The sequence below is a fragment of the Bradysia coprophila genome, unplaced genomic scaffold, assembly GCF_014529535.1.
Source record: "Bradysia coprophila strain Holo2 unplaced genomic scaffold, BU_Bcop_v1 contig_411, whole genome shotgun sequence".
NCBI lineage: Eukaryota > Metazoa > Arthropoda > Insecta > Diptera > Sciaridae > Bradysia > Bradysia coprophila.
Window position 1 is genome coordinate 1 of NW_023503666.1, and position 15398 is coordinate 15398.

The window sequence follows — 15398 nt, forward strand, 5'->3', positions numbered from 1 at the left end:
CACAGCGGCGCCATCCTTAGTGCGGGCGGGGCTGAAGGACATTTTACATTTTTCATTTACAAATTTGTTAACATCATATAATAATTCGAAGACCTACTTTAGATAATTTTGATGACAGGTATGTTATAGGTACTCGGGTGCGTCGTCAGTGAGGAGGATTGAAGAGAGCTGCTTTTTTTTTAAAATGACTTGTCATATGTTTGTTAACTGAGTTGTAGGACGTATAACCGACAGTATATTAATTGCACTGACACAGTTCAGTTGTTTTAACCATTTTGTGTTGGCATTTAGTATATTTAATTCATAACCTTATACGGTATTTCATCATTTTCCACACACTTCTCAAATTCACAGAAAACATTGAATGAAATTACTTTAATTTGGCATCGTAACGAGTCGAACCTTTTTTGTCATTTTTAGCCAGGAAATCTGGTTTTTGAAATTCACATAAGCTTCGTTGCCGAAAATGCAGCACGTATTCGTCTTTGCATAATCTGACATCAAAAGGAATATTTTTTGCAAATATTTTCATTTCATTATTGCTTTGTTTATCCACCATACCTAAGACTTCAGTTCAAGTGAGCTGGTGTACTGCAATAATAATCGATTGACTGTAGAATTGATATAAATTGAATAAAAAATTTAACCTTATGTATACAAAGAAGAGTGCTTTATTGGCGTAAACCAACAGCCTGGTGAAACTTTGGCAAAATTAAGAATCTATTGTAAATTGGTTCTTCCATTTTCAATGCTTCCGCCATTTCACGAATAAGTTCATCATCATATGTGTTCTTTCGCGAATCATAGGTGGATGAGTCTTGTCTTATATCACAAAACGATCTTTAAAGAACAAGCAAACACTTCTCCCGGTACTCAACGGAACAAAGAAGTGTTTATAAATCTGTGTTTAGTAAATCTTGTCCCATCTATTTGCTATTGGCTCATCTATTGGCGTACAATTTCCTTCTATTGGCGAAAATAGAAAATAGAACCTGTCCCAGTATTTGCCCGAGCAGTTTTCTCCTTGTTCAAAAGGCAACAGAACAGATGCTTCCATACTGCTACTTTTAAGGGAAATTTCACCATCTAATGATATTTTAGCCCTCAATGTTTATCGGATTGAAATACTTTGAACGAAAATCAGCGTCGGGCCTCTGCGATTTAAATGATATGAGAGACTCAATATCTTTCAATTAGTATTTTTTGTCAGACGAGAATGTTTTGAAGAAAATTCATTTTAAAATGGTTTTTCCCGACATACTAAAAATGGCAATGTTTCCATACACTCGCGGAATTTTGATAACCGACAAATTTTCTGTTTGTCTGTTTTTCTTAAATTTTTGATTTCTTCATATAAAATTACACGCAAAATTCACAAAAAGTCAGTAATCTACAAAAGAGAAAATATGTCGGTTTTGAATGCTTGTGGTTTAAACGTATTGATCTCCACAGGAAAAAAATTCGAATTCCTTCTAACATTATTTTGGCTTTGCCCTATTTCTTTTTCAATTTTGTATACGTTCAGCTTAAAAGGTCATAGGTAAGCCCATCCCTTATCATCAGACTTTAATTAAACTTTCAATAACATTTTTGACACGGTACGGTAACATAAACTAGGAAGAAGGAGGAGTTAAACAAACATACTCATTTCCCCTAGTCGGACGTTAGTTCATGTAGTTGCGCGAAACAGGAGCCAGTAAAAGAAAAACCAATTTAAATTCATTAAACTTTTATGATTATTTGTCTACCAAGGAAAAAGTAGTTCGTTAAAATGTGTAACGTACTCGCTTGTCGACTCATTCACAAGTTAAAAATGTGCCTTCTCTCTCGTCAGGTAGAAAATGCTAAATTTCACTTCGGTTTATGTAAAAAAAATTCCCACAGTATATGGCGGCACTGGTATTGTTTATACCAACAGGCAAGTCTTTGTGTAGTAAAGAACGTTGTGTTTATGAATGGATTTAAGTACTTCAAAAAAGGTTGTTCATAGTTTTACAATCACTTCACTTGTTTCAACGAAACGGAGTGCATTTACGGGCATTAAGTGTAATAATCCTCAAACCCGGACCATCATTTCCGGAAATGGGAATTCCGCGAGACCTAAAATTATCATTATCCTTTCTATTTACCATTTGACAAGCAAAAAAATAATGTTCCGTTTTACATATCGGATGTATATTAAAAATGAGATTTATTTGCTGTTCAATATTAAACAAGTAATGCTGTGCGTCCGTACTTATATATAGACATAATCCATAATACTCAGGAAATAATTTAAATGCTAACGACACACCATTCTATGAATTTTCTAATGGGAAAGCACAGAAATTTTTGCATTAAACCCATGACAATATGTCTCTCAAATTCCTTACTTATTTACATGATTTATCGACGATTTTCCACCCGAAAATTGACTAAAATTGTATAACAAAATGTTTCCCGACGTATAGCTAATAAAATTCAGAAGACTGAAACGAGATAGATATAGTCATACTTGTCTTATTGAACACGCCTCAGCGCTGAACCATTCCTACCTCGATGAAAAGGTAAGAGTTAAATGCAACGCCCTGCGCATGAAGTGGATAATGGGTAAATTTTAATTTATTGTACAAATACTGATATATCTGTCTGTACAATGATGTATGGAAGTACGTAGACGTAATATACATGAGCATATATATTTAATATGTTTAATGTGTAGAAACGTCGAAAATTAATGAATGGGTGAAAAGAATAATAATTTAAATTTATGAAGTATAACCATCTCGAATGAATATTGAAAATTAATTAATTTGGAAACTTCTGACACATGCAATTAGGTATGACCAGACCATATGAACATTTTGAAGATGGAGAACTGTGAAATGCAAGAATCGGTTAATCGGATAATTAATTAGATCATCAAATTACAAAATTGGCAAAAAAATATGAACAGTCGTCCACTCTGAAAACTTGGAGTCACCACTTAGCAAGCAAATTTAGGTAAAAGTTAGATCCTCGTGAATCCGCCCAACATGATTTCATGATTTTTTAATGTATTCTTAAAAGCCTTTAGGGAACTTTGAGTCTCTTTAACTTGCTTAAATTTATGGAATCGAAGCCGTAGTAACGAAGGAGTCAGTCGGACGGTTTGTGGTATTCGTCTTACTGTTTCCCTTGGTCGTCAAGTTTCTACTATGAAATTTCTAGTTAAGCGTAGCATTGGCGCTTTTTAGCAGCAGTAACTTCTTCATATTACGGTCCACTTTTCAATTACCCTTTTACAAATGACAAGTACGACTTGGTATAGAACCAATAAGTCTAGTACTTAGTGTTGTTTATAACTGTTTACTGTATTTCTTCATTAATTGTCGTAGTCGTTCGCGTACCTTTGGTTTTTTTGAAAATGTCGGTAACTAGAATTGGAAGATTTCAACGCTGTGTTAGCTCGTAGTCTCTTCTTTAACACATTAACGTTAACTCGTAATACAAAATTACCACTTTACAGATTAGATGCGACTAAAGACTAACTTAGGGCCGTTAACTAGCATGTCACGTAAGAGCTAGGGACCTTATCAGTAAATATTTTAATACATTTTTTGCTCTGGTGGGGATCGAATTCTGAATCTTTGAATTTTTGAGCGAAAAGCATGTTTTTCGCTGCTCGTAACCTATAAAATGCCTTATATTGTTCGTAATAAAAAGAAAAGTCGAGCTTTTCAGTTATTCAGTTTTCTTTTAAGACTCTGTAGGCTAATAGGCTACTGAAAAGCTGACCATACAGAAATGGTGAATGGCGGGTGGGATGAATTTATGCACTTAACACTTTGCCGGTTACTGTGACTTGTCGAGTTTAGGTACCCTGGAAGTCAGTAAAAGAGCCAAGAAATACCTCCAAATAAATTTCTAAAAATCAAAAATTAAATTTTAGATTTTTTAAATTTTATTTGGAGCGAACCCTCGACTCCGTTACTACTTTCCAGGGTGTCTAAAGTTCCAGCGTGCGCATTTTTCTGCAATATGCCTATTCTTTTATTAAAGCATGAAACAAATGAAGTAAGAGATTTCATCATTTTGTGGCGATACTCTTGCCATTTAATAGTAGGTTACTTACTCATGGGGCAAATAATGGAAATGGTATTTCTTGTGTGAAATTTGTCGGTAAACACTCAAAAGTACCATTTCCATCATTTATCCCATTGCCAAGTAAGGTTATTTATTCAAAAACTTGAGGTAAAGTCTTGGATCCGTGCAGTAAAGTTAATTTTACCTCATGTGTTTGAATAAATTTTCGGCTGCGCCCCGATCGGCAAATTTCACACAAAAAGTACCATTTCCATCATTGATAAGTAATGTACTATTAATACCTTGAATGCGATGTTAGATGAGACCAAATATTTAAATAATGAAAAGTTATAATACCCACGTGAACGAAATTTACGTAATTTTAATTTCACCATCGCACATTGTGAAACATTGAATTTTCTTTTCCATTATACATATTAAATTACTGTTTTCACAAAAATGAGTTAAACTTAAACATATTAATCGGCAAGCAACGAAATTAACATAAATTATGAAATTTCAAAATAACATTTTGACTCTGAGCATGCCGAATAATTTCAGCATTAAATATGCAGAAAAATAAGTTTAATGTTTACATAATTAGATGATGTAATGATTTAGCATAATGGCAGCACATAATGATTTCGACTTAATATGCATTGAGAGAAACGTATACACAGGGCAATCGTGCTTTTATCTTCTGAATGCTATATTTTCCTTGTTCCTTCTCTTACTTATTGAAAGTTTGATTTTACTAAAAACTCATTAGTTTACTCACTACACTTTACTATCTGTCGTAGGAAGATGCGGGAATTTGAAAGAAGATTAGTTTTAAATAAAGAGACTTGAACATTCGTATTGTATTACTAGCTCTGTCATATTAACGATACTACAAAAAAATTACTTTCTGTTGCGACAAATCATGTTGTAATGGAACACATTAATAATAAAATTGCTCAATGTTTCCGATTGCAGTTCCGTGATGTAATCTTATTGAGCCATTGACTTTGACGTCTTCATACCATTCTTCCAAAAAATTAAAATTTCGCAAAAATACATGATAGTCATAACGAACAAATAAATACAAATCTAGCCAAACCTTATTAATCGCTGAAAAAACGTAATATCAAAAGATTCTGCAACCAATTTTTGAACCGCTCCAAATTTTAGAAATTATCTGCATTTTCTTCTTTCAATTGAGTTTACAATCACCATTACCAAGAAAAGGACAATATTAGAAAACCAACAATACAATTAAAGTTGTTGAAAACCAAAAATAATGAAAGAACCACAACCGAAAATAAACGGCACATTATGTCAAACATGCAATAATATTACACCAAACTGTAACAATATTACAGAAGTTGCAATAGTATTCGTTTGTAACGCAATAAGATAACAAACGAATATTATTGCATCACAAAAACGCGGATTCGATTTCTAAGGCTATGGAGCGATATTAAATTTTTTGACTTGCGTACTTTGAAAGAGCTCATGAAAGTTCACGAAACTAGGTTTTTGAACCCAAAAAAATTTGGTCCAAGTCCTTAGGTTCACTCACTGAACCCTCCGAATTCCGTAATAATATTGCAAGATTACAGGGTTCAGTGAGAGAGTGCACACACCTGGACGAAACTTTTTTTGGGTTCATTGGTGTACTTTGGTGAACTTTCACGAGCTCTATCAAAGTACACAAGTCGCATAATTTTGGAATTCAATTTGGCCTTAGAAATCAAAGGTGCGTGACTGTAATAATATAGTTCCGGGAAAATCTTATTACAGTAACATTACACATATTGCAATCTTATTGTATTTTTATGTTTGCAATGTTGGCACTGTAAGAAAGTTCGTTCGTTTTGTTTTTAATTTTTGCAAAATGCGAAGAGCGCCACAGTTTAAAATTGTGTGTTCTACATAATGTACTTATTTCAGAATTTGATCGGTGTAGGGCAGTGTTCAAATTTAATGTTATGGTGCGAATATGTGTACGTAACTCAAAGTAAAACATTTTTAGGCTGTCAGCTATAATATTTCTGATTATATGAACTATCTTAGTCATTGTTGTCACACGTTTTAAATTCTTTATTTAACTCAAATTTTTATTAATTTTATAATCTTCGCAAAGAAGTATACAAAATGAAATCTAAAATTGGAATTGAATTTAGGCTACGATAAAATTACAATCATTGCAATGTTAATTGCATTTTTATGAATTTTGTTGACATTTTTGCAAATTATTGACTTAAAACCGATTCACAAACGTTTTTGAATTGAACTTTTTCGTCGGTTTCCACTTCGCTTCTTTAAAAAGGAAATCGTAAAGTCACCAGAGAAATTTATTTAATTCTCTTTTTTTTGTAAATTCCCGCATCTTCTAGGTAAATTTTGATCTTAATATTTGCTACATTGTTTTCCCCTAACTTCACATTTATTAGGGCAGATGATTCCACAATTTCATGTGTTACGTTTGAAAGAGAACAATGTTCTGAACAGAGTTTCTCAGCTATTACAGCTGAAATTGTAACGTGAACTTTAGTGTATCCCACATTTTCAAGAACGGGGGCTATTCACAAAGTGTTGCAAAAAAAATACGAATTTTGGATTTTCACCGCCCGCACTAACTGCTGGACAATTTTTGAAAATGGACAAAGTGTACGGATTTTCTGACCTACATTTCCGATAATGAGCGTGCGTACTCTGTGAATGTGGTTCCACGTTATTATTAGACAGTTTGCGCAAATGCCAAATAAATTATAAGTCACTTCTTCATACAAGAAGTTCTGGAAGTTATAATTTCCAACATATAAGTTGACTTATAATTTATACGTAATTTGCGCAAACTCTCTTATATTTTCTAAGCATTTTTATGTATTTGGGAAAATTCATTATACTGATCTCATCATAAGAATAAAATTTTGGTGGGTTTCGTTTGTTTCTTTTGTTTTATTTGTTCCACACGTATTCCACCACATAGAAGTAGCGTTTGTCGTTACGTTTCTTCAATTCCACGTGTGAGTGAAACGACACTCTTTACGCTTCTTAAGTTGACAACATGTAGAACGATGTGGAACAATTAAAACTGTAGAATGCTAACCAAATTCAAACTTAAATTAAGTTGAGTTGAAGTTAATTCGAAGCTTTCTAGACATCAAAATAATTGTTCCATCCAAAATACTAATTTAAAAATTATTTTTATTGTTTACTGCAATAATCTCAGAATATGACACAAAGAATTTTTTCAGTCCAGTTTTCTTAAGTTAGAACAAAAATTTAAAAATTGTTGTAAAATTCAGTCAAATAGCAATGGTGTGTACGAATGTACTTTAGAGAAATCCGGACGAAATAATTTGGATGCTTCAAAACCTTTTCCTAATCTCTACTTCAAGTAGAAGAAATTTTAACATTCACATTGTTTTGGATTATTGGCTAGGGTGGTCTCTTACGAAACACCAATCAGGAGCGTTAGTACATTATGCCACTTAACGTTTGCCATATCAGCAAATCGAGAGTGTTATCTTTTTAGGGTAGTTAACAAAGTTTTCTTAATTAGAGTTTATCCAAATTAGGATTTATTGAATTGAATGAAGGTGATCTAGGGAGCTGAGCGACGATTCTCGTATTTTTGTAACGTACAAATAATGAGTTTAATATGCTAGTAAACACTTGATACAGTGCACACTGGCCATACTATGAAGTCGGGAAATACCCGAGGAACGTATGAATTGTTATATGACAAAATTGAATTAGTTGGTTTTTTTTATTTTTTATTTTATAGGCCTTAAACGAAATTTCCCGAAGCGTAAGGTGGCCAGCTAAGTCCAGCCCTGACTTAAAATTGTCTCATACATAAGAAAATTAAAATAGACGCGAAGGAAGAAAAGTGGAATTCTAGTGAATTTTTGTGTTAGTACACTTCAATCAAAATTGAAGCTCAACGAAAGTCGAGCCTTGGTAGGTTCATGGTGTGATGGATAGTAGAGGCCACATCTTCCAAGTCTATCATTGCAGTTTTTTTAAACACTCTCCAAAAGTTGGATTTGTTTTCCCCCTAAAATAGCTACTGCACCACATACACGAAGAATTTCGAAATTTTTTAAAGGTCAACATATACGTCCTCAACTCCTCTTCCAACCACCATAATTTCTGATAAATGAGTTACGTATTGTTGGTGATATGCAACAAGAACTATTTTGGTCACCCTAGTGCAGACCATTTTTTATGATTTCTGGCGTGAAAAAATAATTACTTCGAGGATTTTTTTTGTTGCAAATGGCTGAGGAGGGTCCCCTGATTTAATTACTGTATACCTTCCAAAAATCGATGGCTTGTTTTTAAGTTGTTCGAAATTTTGGCAACTTGACTCTTAAGATAGATTACTCTTGTTGTCGTCAGTCAAAACATTTTAAGAACACCATGGTTCAGACTTGTCGCGATGTATTTTTAAAATTGGTTCTTCCGTTTTTTATGTTCCTAATACCAAAAATCTTTTACTTCATTTTACTTTAACTCAAATTTCGCTATCTACATTGACTGTTGACTACAGTGAATTCTGGCAGATTGTCACACTGTTCGTATAACTGGTCATATCCTGCCAGTTCTCATACAATAAGTAATTGTAATAAGACCGGTAACATTGAAAGATTTTTTTTAAACAAATTTAAATGTCGACCTCGAAATACTGATCATCTTTCTAGGTCGTCGTGCCCGTGCATATAAATATTCTAACCAACCATTGGTGTATCAGCCAGCAGTGAGACACAACATCTACACACAATACAAAATTGTCAATATTATTTTATTAAATTGTTTATATTTTTTTAGGCGTGTTTAACACCCAGTAAAAAAATAGAAAATATTGGTTTTAAAGTTTATGATAATAAATACACCCAGTCACTAATCGCTTTAGACATTAAAAATAATATTTGTATGGTAATTATTATTGTTTTCTCTTCTGTCGTTTATTTAGTGCAAAATTACCTTATCTAATCTACTCTAGCAAATCATTCAGACAATATCGTTTATTCACATTCATATTACATTCAATGAAACATCCACATAATAAAGCCATCTATACGTCTATCATATCCCACATATGTATGAATGTATTATATGGATCTGGTAATATTGAACCTATAATCAGTTTAATTCAAATTAGTCCCTCCTCTAACCATTTATCATGCAAACTTCTTGTCTCATTCATTCCGTGATGATAACATACAATACACAGAGAAACATCTGGCCCAATGGAAAGCAAATGCATGGAATGAAATAAACCAATGGAAACGCGTCGTATTTTTTATTCTGTTGTTTGAAAGTTTGAATAGATGATGGAGCCCCTTTTAGCTTTTACCAATATACTCAATAGGATGTCGGTCGGTTTATATGTGTGTTGTGAGCTTAATGTGACTCGCAGAGTGTGAACGAATATTCAAAAATAACACTCTATGCTTGGTCGGGTGTCGGTGTGTATTTAACGTTTACAATTTTGACTAGTAGTCATCATTAAACGGATTCGTATAGACGTGTTTTCTCGAACAACATTGCTACATACTGTACGATGTGTAATGTGTACTCGTTAAAGCAATAAATGTTTTTTTTTTGTGCTGTTGATAATTTGATTTGGATTTTAAACGTGAAAAAAAAAAATTTCATAAAGAAAATAGAGCTGGTGCGTTAGCTTATGATAATAAAAAAAAACATTTTAATTTAACACACAGATTTTGTTCGTGTTTTGTGTTTTCTAGTAAAATTGGGAAAAAAAATTAGTTTACGAGTTATTTAATGACGATAAAAAACAAATTGAAATTCAAACAGAAACATGTTTGAAACCAATGTGAAATCGACCTATTAATTTTGGACTGTATCAAAAGATGTTCAAAATGTGAACGGAATGATATTCCTATGCTTATTGTGTGAACACTTTAACAAAGAAATTTGAAAAATAAAATAAAAATAAATTCAACCAGACAGAGTCGTCGACACTCAAATTAGTTAAAATATTTAAAAATCGCCACCCACTAAAATCACTATCATCTCCAACATGCACACTCTATTCACCGATCAATCGTCATTCTCTCGACACTATCAGCCCGGCTATCCATCTGGGCCGACAATGGGCCCATCACCACATTACGCATACGATCAATATGCCAGATATACGTATCCCGGCTCGGCATATGCTCTAGGCGGTCCCCATCAAAATAAAGAAATGGTCAAACCACCGTACTCGTACATAGCATTGATTGCGATGGCGATAAGTGCGTCCCCAGACAAAAAAGTTACACTCAACGGTATATATCAATACATTATGGATAAGTTCCACTACTATCGTGATAATAAACAAGGCTGGCAGAATTCCATCAGGTAAATTATTAATTTTTCAAAGTTTTGTCTGATTTTCGTTAAATTATGCAATTAGCTAAATTCGGTCACATTCCGCAAATGTATTTCATTCGGTTTCATCAAATGTGCACAGTATGTCAGCATCCTTATTGCGTACAAATTCACTGTATGTAGTCTACTATTTTGAACTGATGTCACTGTACTATTGACTTCACCATACACCATAATACCACTTCAGGACTCCGAATTTGATGCTTGTTAGTTTAGAGTTAATGTTATGCCTTCATAAACCCATGTAGATAACCTAGACGAAACTCTACGAATTAAGGAAGGCGTCCGTTCTGTATCTTAGAGTCCGGGTCATATCAAGAGCATCCCAGGATATGACTAATCCGTTTCGTCGAATTAGAGTGATATTTCCAAATTTTTTTGTTACCGACGCATTCTCATCATATACTTTTAGGGTGTAAAACCAAATCGAAACATAAAAAATGTTTACACTTTTGAGGGTAATAAAAGTCGGATGTTCATAATGTTGAGGTGGCCTCCAACGTAGATTTTATTGTTTATGATCCATTTCTGAAAAAAAAAAACAAACAAATGAACGGGAATTTGTAATAATTCACGGCACAAAGGATGAAGGATATTACGTCATTTTCGATTATGAAATTGATATTCACCAATCGTATATTTCTATAGATCTCATTCGGGTATTTGATAAATCACAGAAATAAGTGGAGTTAGAATATCAGATGAGTAAGCAGAATTAAATGAAATCAAAAAAGCGTAATGAAAAATAAACTTAGGAGAAATTCTCGATTGCAAGATTTACTTTTAGAAATTATTCCCAGAAAATTTGAATGATAAAAAAATCTATTTCTAATTCTTAGCGCTGACCAATACTTTCTGGACAGTATCTTTGATAAATATAATTCATTTATTTATGTTAGGACTCTAATTACAATTAGTAAATCATATATCACTTGAAAATTATAGCGACGGTATTTTACAGTCAAACATACATCTCAATGTCTGGAGTTCGTGTTCTAGGATCACTGCAATTCAAACGAAATAAATGCTAGGTATGCTCTGGCCTGAGAACTAGGAAACCCTCATTTATGTTCATAAAAATGTTCATAAAAAGAATTGGTTGTGTAGGATATGATGATTAGCCCAAACAGTACATCGATATCCTAGTTGAAACACAGTGAAAAAACAGTTCTATTTATGTCATTTGCTGTTTGGGACGGGTTCGAAAAAAATCAGAATGAAATTGTGAAAATTAATGGAAAAATTTCATATCAAACACTTGTTTTACGTCATTGCATACCAACAAAAGACAAATTTCGACCGGCACATGATTATTTTGAAAAAATATTTGCATTCAGAGTCTTTGTCTATTTAATTATTTTATTTTAATTTTAACGATGCCGTTAATGATCAGTTCAATTACATTAGTTGTTATCAGTCGGACTCCTTTGTATTTAAATTAAAAAAAAAAAACAAGATTTCCTTTTACTGCTTTGCCCACGTAAAAATCGCCACTTTCGTATATAATCCGATACTGCTGATTTCTCTCATTTCGTATGTTCCATCTTCAAATGGCATAAAATTCTGAGAAGCCAAGAAGAACATCTTCGATACGAAAGTGGGATTTTTACGTGTGCGAAACAGTACCAAAAGCCAAAAATAGTAAGGTCAAGTCTCAAACTTATTTGGTTTTTTTGTTTTTTTTTAATAGGCACAATTTGTCATTAAACGAATGCTTTATAAAAGTGGCACGTGACGACAAAAAACCTGGAAAGGGCAGTTACTGGACATTGGATCCCGACTCTCACAGTATGTTCGACAATGGATCATTTTTTACGACGACGCAGGACGATTTAAGAAGAAGGATGCCGTACGCGAAAAGGAAGAAACTGCGAAAAGACACACCAATCATGGACGATCACAAACATATTCATTCGCTAGATATAAAACCCATCAAATTAATGTCCAACTCACTGCTAGAAGCTAAACACCATTTCAAAAAAGGAGCCCGGAATCGATCACTGCATGGGAAAGGATGCATTCTCAACGAATTCGATATTAAATTCGTGTCACGATTCCATAACAAATCAAATGAATCATCTAACATCACCGGCTGATCATGGTTTCTCCGTCGATTCATTGATGAATGTCTACAATCCGCGCATACACCATACATCGTATCCGTATCATTTTACCGAAGATAATCTAGTAACAACGTCGAGTCAACTACGTCACCATCATTCGAACCATCATCCGCATGGATGGTATACGCCAGAAACACCTCCATCCGATTCAGTGCGTCCGGTTACAAACAACAACAACAACAACAATAATAATAGCACTACAAACGGTACAACCAATTCAGTTGTACCCACATCGACGTCATCAACATTAGCTTTTTCGTGATATGGTGTTCGATCATAATCAAAGTTGTCAAATGGACCAGGGTAGTCCGAATGGCAGTATTACGTCAGCTAGTCCGCCAACAACAGTTATTGGTTCGCATTTGGCTAGTAATTTAGGCAGTCTAGGTCATTATCGCGCTCATGCTGGATACTATCAAGATTGTGGTATTAAATATGGTGTCTAAAGGCTATTTTGTGTGTTTTTACAAAAAGGATTTTTCATTGATTTTCATAAAATGATTGAAAATATTGAGATATGGACAACAGCAATATTATCTGTAAAAAAATATTAACTAAATTAATAATATTGATTCAACGTTGCGTATATTATAATATTGACCCACACACATACACACCACATACGTGCGCAGTTATGAGATAATAAAAATAGAGAAAATTTCTTTGAATTAATTTTTTTGGTGAATTTATTTAAAAATAAATTATTCCAATAAGTAAAAGTAAAACCAATCTTTCATTGCAATCGAAGTGGATGTAAATTGGATATTGAAACAACACAGCTTGCCGAGTAGCACCTGTAGAAATGGTAAGATAGTTTTTTCTCCCCGGAAGGAAATAGGATAGGAATAAATAGCAAAAACTTGAATGGGAAGACTATCTACTGAGAGAATTATTCTATATAAAAACGGCTGACAACGACGAACAAACGATGAGTTCTGACAATTTTTATATTACACAGCGAAATGTATGATAGAAATATTGAAGCGATAGATTTTGTATCGAATACTTGGAGATTCTTTAGATTAACGGAATATCCAAACGTTTTGGACCAAAACCAACGCATTTTCTGTTTCAATGATCTACTTGAGTTTTGATTTTTCCATATAAAAACACATGCAAAATTCACACAAAAACACAAGAAAACACAAAACAGAAAACGTGTTGGTTTTCAAAATTCTGTACCTCTAACAGATTTAGAGGGATTCTTTTGAAAATCCACCTATCAAAATCGGACCCATTTCGTCTGGGGATGGTTTTAAAGGTATTTGCAGTAGACCTCAAAACAGGCCTCACACAGTCTCGAGCCACACCTGGTTGCTGGTGGAAGATCTCCGAAGTTGGAAAAATAGTGTTTTCTATCCGAAATTTTAGGCCGTTATAAATGATCGTTCCGGGTGAGAGTGGGCTCGTTGGAAAAGCTGAGCTCAATACTTTCGGTCATGCCTAACCATGGTGAACTTTAGACAGGTCTGGGCTGGTACTGATGACGCTTAATGTGAACCTGAGATGCTAGTCGTAACATACATTGTCTAAGCTTTTCATTGATACCTCATTTGCAGTGCTGGTGATTGCTGGCGAGTTTTACGAGTAGCGGTTGTACTAACATAAAGTTCTGTTATGTCAGCAATCACCAGCACTACAAATGAGTATCAACGGAAAGCTTAGACAATGTATGTTACAACTAGCATGTTAGGTTCACATTAAGCGTCATCAGTACCAGCCCAGACCTGCCTAAAGTTCACACAGATGTTTGAAAATTTTTTCTTGCAAATTTTGCAAACATATATCAATGAATCTAATCAACTAGGCATGACCCGAAAGTACTTAAGCTGCAAAGACCTTTCAAACCATGTATATATCAATCCCAGACGAAATGGGACCGATTTTGATAGGTGGATTTTCAAAAGAATCCCTCTTAATGATTTTGCTGTTTCTAGCAAATCCATTATATGGCTATTCCTACGCTTACACAATATGTGGCTTTTTCCTAAATTACATTTGTTTCAACTTTTTGGTTTGCTTGAAGGAAAAGTGAGTATGAATGATTCCATCGGCAGCAAATATTTATATGATTGATGTAACGGAATTTCCCTGATTCGGAAATGAACACACCGAAATTACAATAGTTATTATAACATTGATAATAACAACGACAATGCTTCAATTTCTTGAATGTGGTACTTAACCTTTCGTTATAAAATTATTAAAATGCATGTTGGTTGCGCCTTATACCGTCTTTCATGACCTCTTTTCCAAATAAATATAAATCCTGTTTACATGGAGAGAAAAGTTTTCGGTTTTGGGAGTTGTTGTGGTTTTAAATGATTCCACACAAAATTTGTTTAAAAAATGAAAATCTAGATTATATGTTATAGTTATTTACATATCTGTTGTGGACAGTAGATTATAGGCAATTTCGTGAGTTGTAGCCCGAATAAAGTGAGTCATGTCGTGGGTCTAAATTAGGAGAAAAATATTAAATTTATGCCAAAGGTAAAAAACATTTTTGGAATAATTATCAAAACTAAAGTTTATCGGGTCGATTAGAAAATAGCTAAGACAAACCCAAATTTTCATGTTTTCGTGCCTATGTTACATGTGTCATTTGATGTACAACGTCACCAAAAAAATCTCTTTCTCTGTCTATCCATCAGTACTAGTTTCAAGGAACTTAACATCAACTAGATTACTTTCGTAAGGTTACGCCAAGTAATAAAACGTATGGCATCCATTCATCAAATTTTAATAGAAAAATTGTGAATATTCTTATGACACTGACGAGCTGCTTATTCAGGGAAAAAAATTATGATTGATGTCGCTAATTAGTAGAAATGTAAC

General features: G+C 33.6%; 1 pseudogene; it reads left to right on the forward strand.

The window, feature by feature from the left end:
* The first annotated feature begins 9420 nt into the window (after positions 1 to 9420).
* On the forward strand, positions 9421 to 13285 carry LOC119082257 (annotated as a pseudogene).
* Positions 13286 to 15398: the final 2113 nt, after the last annotated feature.